General features: G+C 38.3%; 1 protein-coding gene and 1 long non-coding RNA gene across 17 annotated transcripts in view; one reads left to right on the top strand and one right to left on the bottom strand.

Annotated features, from left to right (window-relative positions):
- The window catches only part of LOC116273665, a 37,698-nt gene extending 24,572 nt beyond the window's left edge, over positions 1-13,126 (top strand). The window contains exon 3 of the long non-coding RNA XR_004181987.1: positions 13,018-13,126. This is a non-coding gene — a long non-coding RNA (uncharacterized LOC116273665). The remainder of the gene's footprint in view (positions 1-13,017) is intronic.
- The window catches only part of LPP (LIM domain containing preferred translocation partner in lipoma), a 735,767-nt gene that overhangs the window by 138,189 nt on the left and 573,212 nt on the right, over positions 1-24,366 (bottom strand). The window lies entirely within an intron of this gene.

Genomic DNA, 24,366 nt, shown 5'->3' with positions numbered 1-24,366 from the left:
TCAAGTTTTTTTTTTTTTTTTTTTTTTACAGGATCTCATTCTGTTGCCCAGGCTGGAAAGCAATAGTGCAATCATGGCTCACTACACCCTTGAACTCCTGGGCTCAAGTGATCCTCCTCCCTCAGCCCTTGCCACCAGTAGCTGGGACTACAGGTACATGCCACCAAGCCCAGCTAATTTTTAATTTTTTCCTATAGAGATAGGGTCTTGTCGTGCTTCCTAGGCTGGTCTCGAGCTCCTGGGTTCATGCAGTCCTTCAACCTTGGCCTCCCAAGGTGCCGGGATTACAGGCATGAACCACTGCACCAGGCTGGCTTGTCATATTTATTTTCTCTTTTGGTAATATGAATTTGTTTCTTTCATGATGGCAAAATAAACTTTTTATTTAAAATGTTTTTCCTGTGATCACTACACAACTGATAAAAATAAGCCACAGACCCTCTTTTGCAAGCAGTGCTTGTTTTGAGGCAGGACCAAAGCTGTCCATAGCCATTTTGGGAGTTGATGCCATGGTGACTGGGGATGACATACTCCCAAACTTTCCCATTATTCACCATCAAATGTCAAGTATTAAATGTGGGCAGACATCAAGCCAGGTCACATTTGTCTTCATGTCTTCCTTGCTACTTGAATTATAATAGACATTTTAAGCACAAGCAAAATTAATATTATACCTTTAAATATGATAATGAATGGAAGCTCTATATGCCAATTGTATGATATATCAGCATTCCCATTAAGCACATTCTTCAATATATTCTGAAAAAAGTCTTGGTTCTAAAAGTTGAATCAATAAGATTATATAAGGGTAGTGAAATGATGGCAACGTATTCCTAGAAACAAAACCTGCTCCAATTTATCCTACATATGGCTACTGAAGTTATTTTCCTGAAGCACAGTTTCCATTAAGCTGATTTAGAAATGATCTTCCACTGAAGGCACAAAAAGATAACAGAATGAGTTTGCATTCTTTATATGACAGGCCCATATGACGTTAACTGAAGGCTCTAGGATGGTGGCATTTTCTTATGACCAAAGCTTTTATTTCATGGACTCTGTAGTATTGAGGCATGTAATAATAGACAACTTGTTTCTTAAGCTGCTTATATTCTAGGATAGTGACTCTGTCTTGCCTGTAGATTGCAATCATCTAGGAAACTTAAAAGAAAATCTTGATCCCTGGTTCCCAACTCCAAAGATTCTGATTTCATTGGTCTGGGGGTGGGATATTACAGGAGAGAAACTTTTAGAACTCTCCAGGTGATTCTATGTTGAGTCAAGTCAAACTCAGTGTTCCAGGGGGTGCCTATTTCTGTCCTGCTTGTCAGAATAAAAGCTGACAAGTATCGCCCAAACAGGTTTCATCTGCATGCAAAACAGTTTGGGGACAGACTGCTCAACCACGAGTTGGCTGAAAAAAAGAAATTCCTAAGGCATCATAATACATGTTGTTTTTTACCACAGAGAGGATTCTCCCTAATGCTGTCTTTATATTTTAGTTTGAAAAGTTTGCAATGGCTTTCCATCCATTGGAAATATACATGAGCAGAATCAGCTAAATTTTCTCATAAAATATTTTGGTAGCATTGAGCCAGAGAAAGCGGTTTACTTATATTAATTGGAAGCACTCCGATAGAACAGGCTTCTTTTGGGTTGCCGATGAATTTATCACATGGTACTGCTGTAGCCTTAGACAATACAGAATCCACAAAGAATGTCAATGGATAGCCATGCAAAGTAAGAAATCACATATCACATGATGCATCAAACTGAGTTCTCACTATTTTCTTGGGACTCTGCCTTTACATAATGTAGCAATATCCAGTCTCCTGTGGTTACTGCCACGTAGCTCTGTGAATACAAGGGTTTTTATCATATCTTAAAAGCTGGACTGTAGGACACATGTAGTTCTGTCGCTGTACTTGTATAGATCTGATTCTGTAGAGAGGCTTGCAGGTTCAACAGGTCCGTGGACAGTGGGGGAAAGGTGGCTCCAATGTCTGTTTGCCTCTCTCTTGTTTTTCCCTCTACACATACATATACACACTCACACACACCCACGCTCAGACACTCGCAACAAGAAAAGGATCAATGACTGCCACTAGGATGAGTGGTAGACACAAAACACCTTCGGAGACAGTCAAATTAAGAAACATTTTAACATCTTAGTCCAAAAAGAGAAATTAAGCTAAAGTTAAAAAAGAAAAACACAACACACACGACAAGCCAAAACCCCAAGGTCGTCAGGGACAGGAGTTCAGGAATGAGTGGACAAAGGCCCGGGCAGCAAACCAGATGAGATGAAGTGAAGGCTGAGTGATCTCCTGGTAAGGGGAAGTTGTTATAAAGTCTAACCACGATGTGATTCATTTATAGATAGAGATTTGCTTAGCTTAGACCTTCAGGTGAGGTGGTAAATTAGGAGGGGGAGTCCCACAGAAGGTTGCAAAAGCAAGCATGTTTTGCTGATGTAAATATATGTATTGTGAAGGAACCTAACAAAAAACAGAAAATTATTGTGCATTTTTATCTGTGCTCAGCACTGTCCTAAGCACTTCACATACATTCTTTCATTTAGTCTTACCAACCAATTATTCTCCTTTTTAGATAAGAAATCCAAGGTTCCATCACCTGGCCAAAGTCTCAAGGGTAGAATGCAGTGCGGCTGAGACTGGAACCAGGTCTGACCATTTTCTCAATCAGCACATGTTTCTATGTATATAATTCAATCATAAATCTGACCTATGTCAGTATTGTTTAGGAGCAGAACCCATGAACACCTGCAGGGAAAGAGGAAGGGCCAGTCCAGCATCACTTCTCCACCCCCACAAGTCTCAGGGGATCTTAGTGAAAGTGATGGTCCTCCACTGCAGCTCTTGGGTGTTGACCCTTCGACTCTAGCTTCCCATCAGGAATGTGAGTTTGAGAACCATTGCTGTAACAAGGACTGGGTGCTTCTGGGTTCCACAAAGAGTAGCTTGTTCCCGGGTATTAGAATGCAGTGATGGCTAGTGCCAAATCTCCCAGGGGCTACATTCTAGGAAACTGGAACTTTAACATTAGGCCGAGAGGGGCAGCAAGTTGGGCAACACAAGCCCTGTTCCCAACCTTGGCGAAACTAATAACATCTACACACAGTAGTCATGACAGTAACTTTTTGATAACAACTTCCACTCTCAGGAAAAGCAGCAAAAACAAAGCAAAAATACTACTACCACCACCACCACCACCACCACCACCACAAACAAAAATACTACCACCACTACCACACCACCACCACAAACAAAAATACTACCACCACCACCACCCACCACAAACAAACCAAAAATACTACCACCACCACCACCACCACCACCACCACCACACACAAACAAAAATACTACCACCACCACCACACCACCACCACCACCACAAACAAAACAAAAATACTCACCACCACCACCACCACCACCACCACCACAAACAAAAATACCACCACCACCACCACCACCACCACCACAAACAAAAAATACTCACCACCACCACCACCACCACACCACCACAAACAAAATACCACCACCACCACCACCACCACCACAAACAAAAATACCACCACCACCACCCCCCACCACCACCACACCACAAACAAACAAAATACCACCACCACCACCACCACCACCACCACCACAAACAAAAATACCTACCACCACCACCACCACCACCACCACAAACAAAACAAAAATACCACCACCACCACCACCACCACCACACAAACAAAAAAAATACCACCACCTCACCACCACCACCACCACCACCTCAAACAACAAAACAAAAATACCAGCACCACCACCACTTCACCACAAACAAAACAAAAATACCACCACCACCACCACCACCACCACCACCACAAACAAAACAAAAATACCACCACCACCACCACCACCACCACAAAAAAAAATACTACCACCACCACCACCACCACCACCACAAACAAAACAAAACAACCCCGCTTTGCATTTTCGAGTATAATACATGGTATCTTTTGAACAGTTACATATAACACGGTGTAAAGAAAATCAGCTGTGCAATTCTTGCCTTTGTTACTAGCTATTGGCAGCCTAGACAAGTTTTCTAAATTTTCTGAGCCCGAATTTCCTTGTTTTCAAAACAAGCAGCTAAGGAGATGCACTCACTAGATAAGTGGTCTTAGTTGAGTCACTTATCCAGCCATTCTGTCAATCCCTCAACAAATGCACTTGCTGAGCTTCTGTTCTGTGCCAAGTACTGCAGCAACCTTTCCTAGGCTTCTCTAAGAGGGAGATGATCATAATTGCCTTAAATACTTAGCTATGACATTCGGAGAAGGTAACATCTAGAAGGTGTCCAGCATGAGACCTACTTCTTTCTCCTTCAAACTACAGGAGGTATATAGCTCAACTTCAAAATAAAGAGCTCATAACAACTAGAACAGAAAGGTGCATGCTTTGGACTGTTCTCTACAGATGACAGTCAGTGAGTGGAAAATAGAGGTCGCTATGTCTCTGAGGCAGTCAGTTAAGATTTATATTTATCAATATTTTACTGATGGAATTTTTGGTAGACATTTGAATCTTAATCCTACAAAAATTTCCAAACCCTGGGTGACGATAATAGTCAATATTTATTCAGCACTTTTTATGTGCCAGGTGTTAAGTATTTAATTGTATTATCTCACGTGATCACCCCAACAACCCTGTGATGTAGGTTCTATCATTACCTCCATAATAGTGGATGAAAAGGCAGCCTAAAGAGATTACGTGCCTTGCCCACAACCACAGAGTTAAATATTGAAGCTGGAATTGGCGCTTAGGCAGTCTGACTTTAAATCTAGCCACCTAACCAGTTTTCTAAACTGACTTATTACTTTAAAAGTCCAAAATTCCTAAAATTATCTGGCCAGGCAGGAAACTTGGTTACATCACAGAACATTCCTGACAGAAACAGCCATATTTCTTTTGGCCAAAGCAAGATTTCTCTTTAATTTTTACACATGGACATTTTCACATTCTCAGTCTTAATTTTTAATCCAGTCTTCTATATTTAGAATTTATTTCATGATTGATCTGCTAACAGAAAAATCAATATTTACAAGTACAGTTAGAACCACTATTGCAACAATTATTTTTGACTTATGGTTTGAATCTGCTCCATGATCTCTCTCATGGGAATCTATATTTCCCTTAGGTCCACTCAAAGGGTAAATTTGCCCAGGTACTTTGAGCTTTTGTGGTAGGAAATCTCCAAATTTATTCTGGTTATTTGAGACCAAACCTGATAATAAGGCAACCCAAGGGGGTGTTTCTAAAGCTACTGTATCTCAGCAGCCAGCAACAGAATAATCTTCACCCTGTGAAGTCAACAAGCATCCCTTCTATTTGTCTAGTGCTTTATCTTATTTATCAACACATTTGATCCCTCAGTAATATTCGGATGCAGCAAAGCAAGGCTTATAATCACTCTCATTTTAACAATTAAAATACTCAAACTTAAAAAGGCTTAGTGGCCTACAGAACCTTAGAGTTCAATGTGTGACTTAAGACCATGTAAAGTTAAATCAGATCCAAAGGACAGAGCTCAGGCAGAAGAACATGTTGCAAATGAGGTGGAATCCATGTAGATAACATGTAATGGTCATACTGACACCAAGACATATTTGGGAGCCACAGTTTGCAGATGGAGAACTATGACTCATTTTGTAAAGAACAGTAGGTTTTCTCCAGTGTCCCTCTTACCTTCCTGTTTCACAAAAGAAGAAAGCAGACAAAAAAGAGTGTTAACATGGAACAGATTCTCTGGATATTAAACTTTTTTTTTTTTTTTTTTTTTTTTTGAGACAGAGTCTCACTCTGTCGCCCAGGCTGGAGTGCAGTGGTGCGATCTCGGCTCGCTGCAACCTCCACCTCCCAGGTTCAAGCAATTCTCTGGCCTCAGCCTCCTGAGTAGCTGGGATTACAGGTGTGTGCCACCATGCCTGGCTAATTTTTTGGTATTTGTAGTAGAGATGGGGTTGCACCATGTTGGCCAGGCTGGTCTCAAACTCTTGACCTCAGGTGAGCCACCCATCTCGGCCTCCCAAAGTGCTGGAATTACAAGCGTGAACCACCACACCTGGCTTGGATAGTAAACCAATATACAAAGGAATGAGTATTTCTCCAATGACCATATTACCCTTTCCATCTTAGAAAAGATGTGTGCTATGATTTGAATCGGTTCCCTCCAAAATTCAGCAGTAGATATTGTGATGTTATTAAAAAGTACTGATTAGGCCATACTGGCTTCTCCCTCATGAATGGGATAAAGCCCTTTGTGAAATAGGTTTCATGCGGCCTTCTGCTGGCTTGCTCTTCCACTGTCTGCCATGTGAGGATGTAGCACAAAGCACCATACTGGAAACACAGAGTAGCCCTCACCAGAAAACGAACCCTGCTGGTGCAGGGTTGATCTTGGACTTACCAGCCTCTAGAACCATGATAACATAAATTTTTGTTCTTTATAAATTACCCAGTCTCAGTTATTCTGCTATAGCAGCACAAAATGGACGAAAACAATATGTGACTACTAAAAGACTTTGTCCATACGGTACCTGCCTCCATGGGAGATATGAATTTAGAATATAGAACAAAAAGGGGAAAATAAAAATTATAATTAACCTAAATTAAAATTGTGATATATAAAGACTGAGAATAAATTTGCAGTTTCACATAAAACTTCAAAATTTCTAGATTCTCTTATGAATCTTATAACAACTAAAAGCTAAATGAGACAATTATCCTCTTCTCAACACATGAGTTAACACAGGAATAACCTTGTACATGACTTGAGAAGTAGGTAGCAGAGATGCAAGTCAGCCCAGTCTAGTGATCTTTGAGCTGGACCATACTATATTACCTGCATAAATGGAGCTGGCCCCAAAGATGGTGCTATTCTCACCTCACATTACTTCCTTAGGAAGCCAATTCGTCTTACTCGGGATTCTGTTTCACTGTTTAGTAGCAAAATATCCATAATACACTGTTAAGAGGATTTAAAGGGTCATAGGATGTGTAGAAAATTTAGAAAGTAGCCATTCCAACCTCTTCATTTACAGACTCAGAACAAAGGGAAAAAGAGAGGCAATTCCTTGATTAAGATGTCATAGCAAGCTGTCAGGAGAGATGAGGCCTGAGAGCCTTTGGGCTCTCAGTACAGCACTCTTTCAAGATACACAAAGCTATCTCCCAGGTGTCCTACCTCAAATATTAGTTTCTTCCCACTAGTAGGCGCTGTTGCCTGATCGTGACGAATTTCTCCTTCTACATAACAGCAGATTTTCATTGTAAGTAGGAGTACTGCACGGGAGACACTAAGTCTACAACATGGCTTCTGTATGACTACAGAACCAGGTGAACTCCATTACAATTGGAACCGGTAGAGTCATGCCATTTCTCTCTGAAACACTGTGGTGTTTTGGATTTGTACATCTGCATGTTCTGGAAACCAAAGGAATAGCAGCAGGATATGGTGTAGTGAGTGAGTTCTGCAGAGCTGTGTTGAGGCAAAAGAAGTCAAGGCTCTGGTCCCTGTTTGACCACAGCCAGTAATAAAATGATTGCTTTATACGTTGGTATTATGTATAACATTCACTTAACAGAATCTTTCCAGCTTAGCTTTGTTACTTATTATTATTTTGAGACAGAGTTTTGCTCTTGTTGTCCAAGCTGGGGTGCAATGGCACAATCTTGGCTCACAGAAACCTCTGCCTTCTGGGTTCCAGTGATTCTCCTGCCTCAGCCTCCCGAGTAGCTGGGATTACAGGCGCACGCCATCATGCCTGGCTAATTTTTTGTATTTTTAATAGAAATTGGGTTTCACCATGTTAGCCAGGCTGGTCTCGAACTCCTGACCTGGTGATCCGCCTGCCCCAGCCTCCCAAAGTGCTGGGATTACAGGTGTGAGCCACTGCACCCAGCCTGTTATTTGTTATTTTTTTAAACACCACAAACTACTCAAGTAGTGGTAAATCTGTAGATAGAAGAATTGAGTTTTGATACCAGCTGCACCATATATATGATCTGTGACTTTGAGTAAGCTATTTTACCCATTTGAGCAATAGGTGGAAGATAAATAGTAATCTCAGCCCTAGGTACCTCAAAGTATTACTGGCAGGATACAAACATACATACATACATACATATATATGTATGTATGTATGTATGTATATGTGTGTGTGTATATATATTTGTGTGTGTGTGTATCCTGCCAGTAATATAAGTATACACACATACAAATAAAATGCAAAGAATTCCTCTAAAATATACTGCTGTAAAATAAATTTTCTTATGAATATTAATAAAAGTCACCTGTACAATGGAACAGATGTACTTATATATCTGGGGCTTCCACCCAGCAATGGCATTCCGAAAAATTTCCATGTAAAATCCACAAGGTAGAATGCAAGACTGATTTGAGTAGATTGATTTTTAAGATATGAGCATCTCACAAATACTGGCAATGCCAATTAGATTCTCAGTGGAGTAAGCAGATAGAGTCACAAATATTTGACACCTGATGTTACACTGGAGCTCAGGGGGAGACCCATGCGGCAGGACCTAAGGCCGTTTCCATTCTTGTATCTCTGAAGAATTCTCATTGCTAAACCGTAGTCTGCATCTGATTCCATCTCCAGCACTTGCATAGCAACACTGAGCTCTCTGAGCACTGAAGTGACGTCTAGGGAACAGTTATTAATACACATATGTGTGCACACAGTATGTGGAATATGCAAGATTGAAAGTGATTAGTGTATTACTTTTAGGTAATACTTCCCATTGGGACTATGCTCCTGGAAAATTTCCTCTCTCTCCATAGAAGCTTGCACAGTCAGCTGCTATCACTTACCAGAATGTTTGGGATAAAAATGGTGTCAATTTTAAGGAAACACGCTTCTCAATTTTCTTTGTTAACATTTGAATAAAACATTAGAAGGTTCTTACTTTTCTCCTCTCCTGTTTCATTCAGAGAATAAGCTCCTTCACAATCTTACTTTGTGTGAGAGAGAAAATAATCACCCTTCTTTGCTACCTCCAGATTAGCAGAATCACTGGGTTTTAAAGTAGAAAAGTTTAAATTCCATTCTAATAAAATCCACTGGCTCTCATAACTTCTCAGTTGCATGGCAATGCTTTATAATAAGAACACAGCAAGAAATCACATTTCTACTTGTAAGAGCTTATAGACCTGTGAGATCATCAGAGAGAGCAGCAGAAGAAAGGCATGGAAAGCATTATAGGAAGGATTTGGTTGGGAATGAAGGGACATTTTCTGGACCAATGAAAATTCTGGGAAATGGAACATTGTCTAGGAAGCCATGTACCTGGGCTGGCCACATTTTCTCTCTGTGACTCCCTTTTATAAAATAAATACACCGAATCAAGTGTTTTTCTAAGGACCGTCCTAGTCTTCAGTTTTTATTATGAGATAAACTTTATAGGATAAACACACAAGCTAAATTTTGATTAAGGCTGATTGAGGGTAAGGAGAATCCACTCTGTGGTGATTTCTGGGCAGTCCTTCAAGACCTCAAACTTATTGACACGTTATAAAAGTTATAAAATGAAACAAATGAGAAAACTGGGCAATAGGTAATGTTTTATTTATGCCAGTAGAGTATGTTTCTGGGTGATTCCTCTTGTACTAATGTAGTTTCCATATTTAGATTATCATATTTAGTAAACACATATCCAAATCCCTAATAACTAGTGAGGTAAGTCAAGAGCTTTCCCTTACTAAGGCTTATAGGGAGCTCCCAGAAACCATGTAAGTCCACAGAAACTGCCTAAAAACAGATAAGCTCAGTAACGGTTTCCTGCATCAGCTCCTATGTGATTTTATTTGAAGTTCTGTCTTGGGCAAGAGATACCACACAGGGAGAGTGCAAAGTTGAAGGTCTTTAGCAAAAATTTGGACTGTAAACACAGCTTGGCATTATCAGCATTCTGTTAAGTTCAAAGAAGAGATAGTTACAACAAATACAGCTTGCTTTATTTCTGAAACAAAACTGTGCACATATTTGTGGCCATACTACTAATTAACCTGTAGATTGTTCCTTTCATCTATTCAGCATGTTTTTCTGCTCCCTGTTACTACATGCTGAGATTGCTTTTCCCATATGGACTATATTCAAACAGTTCCCTTATAGGCATTAGAGAGAGAATGGTACAAATGATTAAGGGACTAGAGAAGCTGACTGAAGAGAAAGATTAAAGAAACCATATATGTACATATTAGGAAGTTGACAGGTGACCAGGGAGTGCCATGATGGTCTATAAATATCTGAAAGGGGTAAACGCTGAGGAATAATTTAGCCTGGTGCAAGTGGTACAACTGGGAGTGATGGTGTGTCTTAAAGAAAAGAGAAGATCATTATTAAAGAAAAAAACTTAGATGTGTAAGATGCTATGTATGGAATATGGGAAAAGGGGAACATGCAGGCTAGTTGTAAGTGCAATGGGATGAGAGTCAGAAGACATGGGTCGGCACTACCATGTATAGCTGTGTAACCTTGGAAAGGGCATTTAACCACTATGGGCCTCAGTTCCCTCTTTTGGAAATTAGAGTATGGAACAGAATTAGAGGCTTTCAAAGGAAGCTCCCAAGAACTCCATGGTTTTGAGGATCCTGCTCTATTGATCCCCACCAAGAGAGGAAGGAGAATGACGGGGAGTGGTGATTGCCTAGAGCCCCTTAGTCTGTTTCATTTCTATCCCATCAGCTTCCTCAGAATAATTTCTGAGGGATTTATCAACTTTAAAAAGTTTGTGTAAAAAAGTTACTGACTTAAAGTTTGAAAGATGTATTAGGGATCAGCTTTAAATCCATTCCTATTCAAAAGACTCGAGGTGGAAGACTCATTAAGGTTGTTTTCACAAAAGGCTTACTGAGTAGTTAATTATGGGCCAACATAGCAGACACAGCAGTAAGACAGAAGTGCTGTTGCCCTCATGGAACTCCCATTCTAAGTGCAACTCTTAATATAGGATTGTCAAAAATTCACAAATGAATAGAGGAATCACTATGTAACTTCCTATAAGATTGAAAATAATTAACTCAATTTAACATTTACAGAGCACCCATCAAAGTTTAATACTTGTGATGCATAATGTAGGGCATAAACATTAAAATAAACAGATATCAAGTGCTTACTAGACATCAGGCCCTGTATGTCAAACCAGGAATATAAAGATGAGTAAGACCTGACACCTGCTTTCCCTAGAACAAATGGACATCTATAATTACCAGATAAAATAAATGAAGGCTGTTAGAGGACCACACAAAAATACCTTGAGAGTCATACAAGAAAGCTATTAATTCTTTCTAGAAAATGGGCTCAAATTGGGGAAGGGATGCTGATGAAAGGAGAGTCAAGTTATGAAGGAGAGGAGAATGGTTTACCTGAGTAGAGAAGCAGGAAGGGGGAAAGCATTTTAAGTAAAGGAAAAGCCAATTAACAAAGAGAAGAATGAAGTGTGGAACATTCAGAAGCAAGAGGGCAGGTAGAGATGGAAGGAAAATCTGACTGGAGTCCAAGGCCGACTAAACAGGATTTCCTACATGAGACTAAGAAACAGAAAATGTATTTTATAGGCAAGAAGATGTCAGTTTCAAGTAAAAAATGGGATGACCATATACACATTTTAGCAAAATCTCTAGCTATAATGTAAAGACTGAAGAGGGGAAAGGAGGTTGGGAGGCCAGTCGTTTTGGCCATTGTAATATTTCAGGCAAGGGGAGCAATGGGAGTAAAAAATAATGTTTTTGACCTTTTCCTATGCCACCTATCAGGTAGGCATTATCTTCTTCTATCTGCACATTTAGACAAGGAGGCTCAGAACAGTTAAATAACTTGCCCAAGATCACACAATGAATGCATGCAGAGCTAAAATGTGCACCTTAGTTTGCTCGATGTTAAAGAATACGCTCTTTTCATTATACTTGTTTCCAAAAAATGATATCAGCAGTTGGCAGTGCAGCTAGGGGGAGGGGACAGATTCAAAAGTTGTTTCAAAATACACAGCTGAAGAGGACACATTGGATGTGGAGAAAGTGAAAGGTAAGAAACAGCTTCCGCATTCCCATTTTGGGCAATTTTGTGGATGATCCCAGATCTCAATGTAATAAAGTTCAGATTTTCTACAGCTTCCCATTAAACCAGAGGTGGTGGAAAAATTCTTACTATGCATCTCTCATTGTGCATGTAAGTGTGTGGATATATGCCTCTGTGTACACGTGTGTAAGTAAATAGCTGTGGATATATGTTTGTGAGTGTGTACGACTATATGGAAATATATATTTGTGCGTATGGTTATAAGGAGCTTTAGCAGCTATAAGTAGAATATGAAAACTCACCAAAAAAGATTATTGAGAGAGAAAGTGTGATAAAGAAAGTTTGACATCGTCCAATTTCTATTACAATGTCAATGCCCCTCACAGCCTAAAACATCATCAAACTCTAAAGAGAGAGAAGACACCAAACCAGACTGACCAGCACAGATTGCAAGCAGATATCTGAGGCTCAGTAATCTAGGAATCAAAATTAGAGTAAATGAGGATGGGAAATCTGGCCTCTCACACTTGCCTATTCATTGCATATCTTGTGATTAATTTTCTTTATGTCTTCTCTTCTAAATTTTTTCCTCTTTGGAGACATTTCAAGCAGAGTGGTTGGGAATTCTGTAGGTAGGACACAAGCTTCAGAGGAAGTTGGAGTACACTGCCTTTTTAAGGATCTTTCTGGCTCTGAAATTCCATGACACATCACTTCTGCTTGTACACTTCATTGGTTGGTTGATTGATCATAGGAATATTGTTGAGACTTAATGTGCCCTTCATTTAGCAACAGACTCCCTAGATTACCCTCTTAATTTTATCTGTTAACACACTCAGACTGGAGTTTATGGCTTGGCTGGTGTTTCTGGCTACTCTGTTACTCTTGAGTCTGTCTGTATACTTTTGCCCTTTTAGGCCTAAGGAGTTTCTTCCTCTGGGTGGACACGCTTAACCCTAGCACAAACCGAAGTGGAACCTGGCCTCAATTTCGTCTCAAATGTCCCCTCAGCTGTGTGCCTCCTGCTACACCTGCTATTAGAGTCAGCTGCATTTGATCCCAAATCTGCTCCTACTATATGATCTTGTCATTGTAATTATGTGAGTTAACCAATTATTATGTAAATTAATACAAATAAAATGTTTTCATTTCTTAAAATAAAATCTAAGTAGAATGCTTTGGAAAAGTTCCATAAAGATACTTCACTCAGGAAATGTTCTATTAGGTATGGTTAAGCAAACTTTAAAATATTAGGACAAAAAGTGCACAAAAATCAAACCACTATGTACACACACTGTTTCACTGTTCTCTGCACTCACACTGTTTCAAGTTCTTGCTGTCCTTTAAGGAAACCCAACCTGGACCCTGTAGAGGATCCATTATGGCATACTCACTATGACTTACAACAAATACAAGGCTGACAGCCCTCACTCAAATATGCTTTGGCCGAATTTCAAACCAATGGGTGAAAAACACTTTCTTGTTTATTTATTAAAACCAACTTTATTGAGGTATAATCTAAATACAATAAATAAAACCATTTTAAGTGTACACTTTGATGAATTTCAATACATTTACAAGCCCTTGTAACCGCCACAATTATCAGGATCTGGGACATTTCCATCACCCCAAAAACTTCCCTCTGTCAGTCCCCATTATAATCAATCCTTCCCCCCTCTAGCCTCAGCAAACTACTGACTGCTTTGCGTCAGTATAGATTAGTTTTGTCTTTTCTAGGATTTTGTAAATATGTGATTATAATGTAGGGAGTCTTTTTTAGGGGTGGGGGTAGCTCTGGTTCCTTTTGTTCAGCATCATATTTTTTTTTTCTTTTTGAGACGGAGCCTTGCTCTGTCACCCAGGCTGGAGTGCAGTGGCACAATCTCGGCTCACTGCAAGGTCCGCCTCCCGGGTTCACGCCATTCTCCTGCCTCAGCCTCCCAAGTAGCTGGGACTACAGGCGCCCGCCACCTCGCCCGGCTAATTTTTTGTATTTTTAGTAGAGATGGGGTTTCACCGTGTTAGCCAGGATGGTTTTGATCTCATGATCCACCCAAAGTGCTGGGATTACAAGCATGAGCCTGGCCTTGTTCAGTATCATATTTTTAAGATTTTTTCATGTTTTTGTGCATATTAGTAGGTCATTTCTTTATTGCTGATGAGTCATCTTTCATTGTATAAATATAGCATAATTTGTCCTTTCACCTGTTAATGAACATTTGGGTTGTTTCCAGTTTTTGGCCATTATAAATATAGTTGCTATGAACATGTGTGTACAAGCCTTTGTGTAAAAGAAAGGTTTCATTTCACTTGGGTCAACATCAAGCAGGAGAATTGCTGGGTCATATGTTGAACACGTTTTATTTTTAAGACACTACCAAACTGTTTTCCAAAGTGGCTGTACCATGTTCCATCCTCAGCTGTGGTGTATGAGAATTTCAGTTGCTCTGTCTTTTAGCTCATTCTTGGTATGGTTAATCTTAGCCACTCTCATCAATGTATAGAGGTACCTCACGGAGTTTTATTTTGTTTCTGTAATGACTAAAGATACTGAGCATTTTTCATTTGCTTATTGGTTATTTGTGTATTTTCTTAGAGAAGTACCTGTTCAAATCTATTGCCTATTTTCAATTCTGTTGCCTGTTTTTAAATTGCATTCTTTGTCTTCTTCTTGAATTTTAGTAATTATTTCTAGGCCGGGCGCTGTGGCTCACGCCTGTAATCGCAGCACTTTGGGAGGCCAAGATGGGCGGATCACGAGGTCAGGAGATTGAGACCACCCTGGCTAGCATGGTGAAACCCCGTCTCTACTAAAAATACAAAAATTAGCCGGGCGTGGTGGCGGGCACCTGTAGTCCCAGCTACACGGGAGGCTGAGGCAGGAGAATGGCATGAACCTGAGAGGCGGAGCTTGCAGTGAGGGGAGATCGCGCTACTGCACTCCAGCCTGGGCGACATAGCAAGAGTCCATCTCAAAAAATAATAATAATTATTATTATTTCTATATTCTGGCACAAAATCTTAGTCAGATATAAATACTTTGCACATATGTTCTCCTTGTATGGGACTTGCTATTTCATTTGTTATGGTGTCTTTTAAAAAACAAGTTTTAGAGTTTTTATAAAATCAAATTCATCATTTTTAACTTTATGGTTTGTGGGGTTTTTTGTACACTCTTTAAGAAATATTTGCCTATCTAAGGTTGTAAGAATTCTTTTCTTTTCTTGGAAAAGTTTTATAGAATTAGCTTTTACATTTAGGTGTTTGTTCCATAAAATGTGCAGGGCCTTTACAATAATAATTAAAAACACTGCTGAGAGAACTAAAACAAACAAACAAACAAACAAAAACTGAAGTAAAGGGAGAGTTATACCATGTTCATGCATTGAAAGACAATACTGTTAAAGTGTCAGTTCTTCCTAATTTGATTTACATGTACAACACAATCCTTTATTGCTATAAATTGACAAGCCACATCGAACATTTATATGGAAATGTAAAGGATGCAGAATAGTCCAACTAATTTTGGAAAAGAGGAACCAAGTTGGAGAACTTAGACCACCTGATATCAAGATTTGCTCTAAAATTGTAGCAATCAAGATAGCAGAGTACCAGCACTAGGATAGACACAAAGACACAAGTTTAAAAATTAAATTACATAATCTCCCTTCCCCTCCAATTCAAAGGAAACTAGGATTACCTCAGTGGACCCAAATGTATCAAAGAAGGGTCTACTGTATTTTTTTTTTTCATAAATGTCATGGTTTTAGTTTAAATAGCATGTTTAGGAAAACACTGTGCTTCCTTTACTCATTTTCTCTCTGAAGATATTAAAAACTAGTTTTAATTTCTTGTGAGAAGTGGGGGATGGTGCATACCAGTGAAACACACTGATGCTTTTTAAATTTATTTTCTCCTCCAGAAAGGCATTTGTAGATATCTTATCAAATTAATGTTTCTGCCTCAAATTTGCTTATTTGCTAAAAATAATAATCGTGCATAGTCATGGAAACTGAGAATAGGCAGAGGATCAGCAAAGAGATTTTACATTTTATCAAGAGATAAGAATTCATGCCTGACTTCTGATGTTAAACAAACAAACAAAAAGAACCCATACTCTTTATTTTTCCTGGTGGAAAATAATTTTGCAACTCATAAGAATCAAACTTAAGTGTTTCACTATGAAGTCATCTCTTATGGAGCACTCCAGAAAGATAAGAATTTTACAACCTGCTGAGCACATCAAATAAGTTTAACTGAACGATCACAAGCTGAAGACAAAAGACTTCTAAATGGTCCTTACCCTGTGAGTTCAGGCTGATTTTTCATTTCTTACCAGTTATTGTGCCTGAAATATTTAAAGTAAGTTATGAGGTTCTGAAGTATAAAGCACTTCTTATGAAAGAATGTTCTTCACTAATAAGTTAATGTAATTTTTCTAACACTGTGGGATAAAATATTCATAATGGATTAATGTGAAAGGATAGAGACACAATTAAATGTAATTTCTCTTTATTAAAATTGATGTAGGATATTGGTCTTGGCTAGGTATGCTCCAATAGAGAATATGAATGTATCAGAGGATAAAACACACTACCTTCTTGCGATGCTAAAATGTTAGACAGGGTAGACTCTGGAGTCCACAGGTAGATCCATTTCCTCATTGCTACTATTATGAACAAATTAAAGTTCACAGCCCATTAGGCAACATGGTCCCTACTGCAAAAGCAGCATTTAGTAAACTAGGGAAACAGAGGAAATGACTTTATGATGTCTGCGTTGATATCAACAGTAGCTCTCATATTGACAACCTGGATCTCTTCTTGCCATACAGTCTGTTAGTACATAAGGGGATACAGTCTGGCTTTCCATATACATGGATAACACTACTGGTGATTTCTGTGAACATTATTTTTGGGAAACAAAAGCCACATTATAAATAACACCTTAGTATCAACAAACTCAAGACAATCTTGGCCAGTGAATGACAGTCATTGGTCATTTAACTTCACAAAATACGAGATTCAGTAGACCAAGGAAGTAACTTTCAGAGATTATTATAAAATGGCACTATTGTCAGTCAAATTGTGTCATTATCAAGCATACATAAGGGCTCTTTCCAAACTCTGGCTTTTAGCAGTAGATAGAGATAGAATGACTGCAACTCAAAGACTGCAACTACAGACAATTGCAAATTCTGGTCTGTTGCCAGCTCACAGATAACACAGTTGTATCCATGCAGAGTTAGCTTATCAAGGATATTTCTGGAGTAACTAACCCCCTGGAAGGGAACTAATTTTTATGAGTTAGATTTCTAGATTTATCTTATAACCCCTCCTCCCTTTCCCTGGAATTTTATCTCCTAAGGAATTATATATTGACCCATCACTTGAAATTAAAAGCCCTCCATTATAAAACTATGAAATAAAACCCTTATACATCTTCTAAGCAGCAGCAAATACTCTGGACTTGTTTTCTAACTGCCCCATATTTTCCAATCTCTATGCCTTTGCTTGAGTTATTTCTGCATTCTGGATGCAACTCATTTCCACTAACCACAATCACACCTTGTTATCGAAGGCCCATTTCAAATGCTGCCTTCTCCAAGAAGGCAAACAAGATTTCAGTCCTTTCCTTCCTTCTTTCTTCCCTTGGTCACTCCCTTCCTTCCTTTTTCCAGTGAATATTGCAGTGTTTTCCTTCTGTGGATTGGCTGTTTAAAACTGTGGTCCATTTTTCATAGGGTGGTTTATAAAGCCTTTCTTTATACCCCCCAAAGCATACATAACTTCTTCCTTCTTCCAATTATTACAGAGATTAATTCTTTTCAGGCAATCATGTTAATTCATTTTGTGCTATAGGCATTTATATAATTGCCTAATCTCACCTACAAGATCTTGAGGCATGTTTACAGTAGAAACTATGATCATTTGTCTATGTACTCCATGTGGATCCCAGGTAATGGCTGATATTAGAAAGACTTCAAATCGGTATATGCAGTGGCAAGCCATTATTTCCTAAAGTATTTTTTAAAAGACCAATCAGACAGCGAGTCATCCTTCACAAGGAGTCTGATATTTATGCCAGCTAATAGTCTCATAGTTAAGAGTTGAAAGGTGCATCATTAATTGGTTTATAGAAATTATGTCTTGCTGATGTCAAATAAAGGAATACAGTGAATACAACTTTCACAACAAAAGTCAAATATACATAGCACCAGGGATCCAATTAAATGTTCCAAGTTAAGAGTTAAAGGACACTTAGTTGCTGGTTGTAGCAACCAAGAGACTTTTTACATTTGTGATTAAAAGCAGCCCACACTTTATCCAATGACTATATTTGAAAATAGGGATCCACTGCACATATATAATATAACCACAGTAAATTAAAGAGCTTTAAGTTTACCCCTGGGGTAGAGTAAGATTCTCCACACAGAATTCTAAACCATATTCCATTAAACAATTAGGAACAAGGTTTCTGAAGTTATATTGTCTGCCTTTAAAATCTGACTCTGTTACTTACAGGTTTGTTTAAGCCTTCTGGGTATAAACTACCTCATCTATACATGGACAATAGTATCTATTAAATTAGAGTTGCTGAGGAAATTATACAAGATGATGCATATGAAGAGCTTTGACTGTACCTAGCATATCCACTATAAATACTGTGTTTATTGTTATTGTTATAGCCAAGAAGTCTACAGATTCACAACATGACCAATCATCATCACTTGAAAAAAACCCCTTCTGGGGACTCATTTGCTATAGAATTTTATTCTTCAATAACGACAGACCAGGGGATGGTGGGCTAAGAAGACAATTGCATTCCAAGATCCTACTCAAATAAAAGCACACCAGTACCAAAAATAACAAGTAACAGAAAAAAATTTAGGGGGGAAGAGAGAAAGGGGATGTATGTGGGAGAAGATGGTTACAACCACCAAGATATTTCAATATATGTCTGGAATGCAGAAAGCATATGATAGCATGCTGATTAAGTGGAATAAGCCATACCCTAAGCGGAATAGAGCTGAGAAAGAGGAGAAAGAAAGGTTGTACTGTAGACCATTTAAACAGCACAGATTTTTCTCAACTCAGGGCATCCTGTGATGCTTATAATTACAATCTAAATCACAGGGTTGGAAACGGTGGTCTAGAGAATCTACAGTTACCTATGTAGGGGACACTGCCACATTCCCTAAGGCTATTAAACATTTCAAAAGTCCATCGCTGCTACAGTCAGTGGCGAACCATAGCCAAAGCCAGCCCAAACTCAGCCTGGTGCTGAAGTGGTATCTGAGTCCAGAACTACTTAAGACCAAAAATAACATACTGAATATTTGCTGCCTCCATCTCACAGCGAAGGGCAAGTGGGAAAGGGAGATGGTGTCAGCAGTTAATTGCCTCTCTTCCAGAAGAGTAAAACAACAACAACAACAACAAGAACAACAACAACAACAAAAATGGGTGATCAATGGCGAGGAGTTCTAAAATTCATCCACGGGAAATTTCATCTGGGCTACTAACCTGTCTACCAGGGTTGACAGGCCCATGGGTACACTAGGAAGGGCCTTTGATGAATTACTGGCTCATAAAATCTTTGAGCCAGAAGAGAGAACCTCAGCAAGTCTCTTTGTTTCTTAGTGACAGAGCCAGGGCTAGTATCCACATTGCCCAGCTGTCAACCCAAAGATCTCTTCACTACTCCATTCACAACTCTTTCTTCCCTAGTTCTTAGAAGCATTCCTATTTGGCTAATTAGTTCTATATATTTCTTTTTATAAAACAGTCTTTTATACTTATAAAAATAACACATGTTCATTGTACAGAATTTGAAAATTAAGGAAAATTAGGGGGAAAATAAAATCACATGTAATCTGATATTGGGAAATACTCTGTTTATATTTTAAGGTGTTTTAAAAAACACTTTCTACTCATTTTTATATAAATTTGGCCATACTGAATATATAAATTTAATGTATTTGTTCCTCACAAGATAATATTTTCCCAAATCACTTAAGTTCTTTAAATATAGTGTTTTGGCAATATCTCATTATTTGAGATTGATAATGTTTTGTTCAGCAGATTCCCTTTCTATTTGCCATTATAAGTTTTGCATTAGTGAACATTTTAATAAATAGATTTTGTTCAAATATATATTTATTTAGGATAATATATGTACATACTTATATAGAAATATATATCTCTATAGATGTCTATCTATCAATCTGTCTATCCATCTATGTATCTATTACTGATAAATCCATCCATCCATCCATCCATCCATCCATCCATCCATCCATCCATCCATCCATCTGTCTGGATTGAGAGATACGAGAAGCTTAAAGTTCTTGAGGAATACTGTAAAATAACTTTCTAAAAGTTTTGGGCCAATTTACATTCTTACCAGCAGCAAATGACAGTAGTTTCTTTTCCTAAATCTTTGCTAATTTCATAGGTGAAAAACTAGATTTCAGTTATTTTTATTTTCTTTTCATACTAATGTGAATAAAATTTTTTAAAGTTAAATATCCATTTGTATCTCTCTTTTTCAGAATTATTGACATTCCTCATCTTTCTCTGTTGGGATATTTGTATTTGCATGAAAATTTTCATATGGATATTAACCCTTTGCTTTTCATAGTCATTGCAAATATTATTCTTACTTATTTTTTCTTAATATTATATATTTACATACACTTTAAAAGTTTTGTTTTAAAATTTATTGATAATTTATTTTGTGACTGTTCTTTATGTTTTATTACAAAGCACAGAGAAAATCTGTTCTCAGTACAGATCAGATCAATAAAGTTTTTAAAACGTTGTTAGTTTTTAAACATTAAGTTTTGCAGTCTATCTGGACTGTGCATATCATTTAAGTGAAGAGGCTGTGTTTTTTGAAAGCATACTTTTTCGATGAGCCACAACCCTTAATTTTAAAATAGTTTAAACTTCTAGGAGAAGTTTATGGCTAGTCCTGTCTCATTCTTCTAATTAATCCACTCCCTACATTCTGCTCCTCCAAAACACCTTGTGCACACAGGTCTTTTGTAAATCATAATCCCACTAACTCTGCTGGGACAGCTTAGTGGATCAGTTGGCTTCTCCCATGTCTAGTTTTGCTGTCTGGCCCCTTTGTCACTTCTTTAGACACACAATAATTACCACAGTGTTAGTTTGAAACTCCAAATGTCTGACATATCATCATGAAAATATTTGGGGACACTGCCCTTTCTCTGTAACTTCATGTTATTACAGGCTGGGCATGGTGGCTCATGCCTGTAATCCCAGCACTTTGGGGGGCCGAGGCAGGCAGATCGCCTGAGGTCAGGAGTTTGAGACCAGCCTGGCCAACATGATGAAACCCAGTCTCTACTAAAAATATAAAAAAATTAGCTGGGCATGGTGGCAGGCGCCTGTAATTCCAGCTACTCGGGAGGATGAGGCAGGAGAATCGCTTGAACTTAGGAGGCAGAGGTTGCAGTGAGCCGAAATTGCATTGCACTCCAGCCTGGGGGACAAGAGCAAGACTTCATCTCAAAAAAAAAAAAAAAAGAAAAACGTTATTACACTACATACAGTAAGAATTAGTAAGAATTAGATCGTAATAGATGTGACTTAACCTGGCTAATTCATTTAGTATTTTGTCTTTTGTAACTATAATAAAGCTATTGTTGATATTATTAGGAGAGCTCTTCTGAAATACTCATCAAGATATTTAATTGCCTGAAACAAAAAGAACAACCACTGAGAAACAAGGTAAGAAAATTCAAGGTCAGTGGGTCAGTAAATGATGTATTATACAGGCAGATCTGGCTTAACCAGAAGAATCAAGGTCAACAGTAGGTTCTGGGTATAGATCGGTTGAGCTACGTGTTAAAAAAGAATTCTGCTTATGATCAACAAAGATGTGAACTACTCCAATGTGAACCACATCTGCATATAATTTTCAAGGGTGAATGACTGCTGGGTTCACGTGTAGATTATGGCATTCGAGAATTCAGGGCATGGGGTGGCACTGAGTGTCTCCAATTTCAAGAAGTGCTCAATACACTCAGGCTCTTGACCATATGCTCCCCAAACCTATCAGTGTTCCTCCTGGACTCTTTTCAAATCCAGCAAATGCATCCTTTCCATTGAAGTCACTGGGATGGATGACAATCTTCACAGGTCATCTAATCCGTGCACCTGCCTTCAGGCAGGGCTGCTCCTAAAACCAGCCCAGACAGATGGTTCTTTGCTCTTCTCAAAATTCCCCAGGGAAGGAGGTTCCACAGGCTGCTACAATAATCCATTCCCATGTCTCCCAGTCACCCCTAGGACACTGAATCCTAAGCATTTAGTTAATAGCAGGTGGCAGTGAGACGACTCTTTGTCTCTCCCTGAGGAATTGGAAGTTGGCCAAATTAGCCATGGGGCAATTGCCAAAGTGTACAGGAACCCCAGTGCTACTCTGAGCTTCGCAAATATCACGTTAAGTGGGGGTATTTAGTGTTCCCAGCTGACAAAATAACAAATTCAGCAATGAACTAAACAAGTTTCATAATGCTCCGTCAGGAATTTACATGTCAGTAATAAATTTCAAGACTTAAATTCTTTCAAATTAAAAAAATGGAATAACATTTTTGGTAAAAGTAATTTGGAAATAAGTTTCTAAATAATTCTTATGTGGAAGATTGACTGAATTATAAAACCTTTATGATAAATTTTAAAAGATATCCAAATGGCATGCAGATAAAGTCAAGGAGAGGCATTTTATAAATTTAAATGCTTTTTATCAGTAAACAGAAGAGACAGAGAAAAATAAATGAACATTCAGAGTAAGATACTACAAAAATGAATAACTAAATAAACTTAAAGAAGGACATATAAAATAATAAGGCTAAACATTAAAAGTAATGAGTTAGAAAACGAACTTCATACACACACACATACACACCCCTTAGGAAAGTTCCACTAAGGAGGAAAAAGGAAAAACAAAGCAAAAGGAAGCTATGAATATGGACAAGAAAGATATTTTAAAAATTATAAGTGAGTAACATGCCTATATCATAGTAACACAGTTGACAATCTTGACAAAATGCATGATTTTCTAGCAAAATATAAACAGCAACATGAATTCCAATAGAAGTGAAATGAAACAAAACAACAACAAAAACACTTCAGTAGCCTAATAATCACTGAAGAACCTGAAAAGGTTGTTAATATAAAAGTTTGTTAACAACTGAATTTGGTAAGGTGTTTGGATATAGCAAGCAACGTCAAGAGTTTCCTTTAAATTAGCAATAACCACCCATAAACAGCAACAAGCATAAAGATGGCACAGTAGCAACAAAAATTGAATTATCTTGGAATAAAGTCCTCATGAAAGGAAACGAAACTAGAAATAACTATGGAAGTGTATGGAACAATTCAAAGAAAGAGAGAGAGTACCGTGTTAGAGAAGGGGAGCTTAATTTTTCAAAATTGATTTTAGTACAGATTTATGAGACAGCATGTGGAAAATAAATTATTTTTCAGAGGTATTACAGAATTCTTCAGTTTTAACTAAAGCATACCAGCGTGCATGTGTATGGTATATAAGTGTATATACACACACACACACACACACACACACACACACGCGCGTTTTTGGTGAAGGAAAGATTCCTAAGAGAGGTTGAGAACTTTTGACTACAGACAGAGTCACTCAGCAGCAGAGAAATAAGGAAATGCTCCCTTTAGACTGTATCCATCCACAATCACACATGAGACTCCGATTAAAATTTATGACTACACAAGGTAATTACCCCCGAAATAACAAAGTTCAAAGGCAGGCATGACTATGGCAGGAAGTGGGCAGGAGCAGCCAGTCCCAGTCCTTTTTCACTGAGTTCGATTTGCACATGGGATTCTTCCAGTTTGATGCCTATTGCCAAAGTAGTACTGACCCAACTTTTCTCTATGGTTCAAGCAAAAGAAATTACTGCTAAGGTGAGATGGCAGAATGAATAGTCAAACAAAAAGAAGTTTCCCAACTCTAACACTTCATAGTTGAAAGAGCATTTTCACTGGTATTATTGAGTTTAATTTATACCCCAATACTCTAAGATGTATTTTCATTTTCATTTAATGAAGAAATATGAATAGATTATCTTAGAAATTTCTGTCATTTCTCTCTTTCTCTCTTCGTTAGGATATTCCTTTTTTTTTTTTTTTTTGTGGAGACAGAGTCTCACTCTGTTGCCAGGCTGGAATACAGTGGCGTGATCTTGGCTCACTGCAACC

The sequence above is a fragment of the Papio anubis genome, chromosome 2 (assembly GCF_008728515.1).
Source record: "Papio anubis isolate 15944 chromosome 2, Panubis1.0, whole genome shotgun sequence".
Lineage (NCBI taxonomy): Eukaryota > Metazoa > Chordata > Mammalia > Primates > Cercopithecidae > Papio > Papio anubis.
This window is presented reverse-complemented; position numbering and strand designations above follow the sequence as displayed.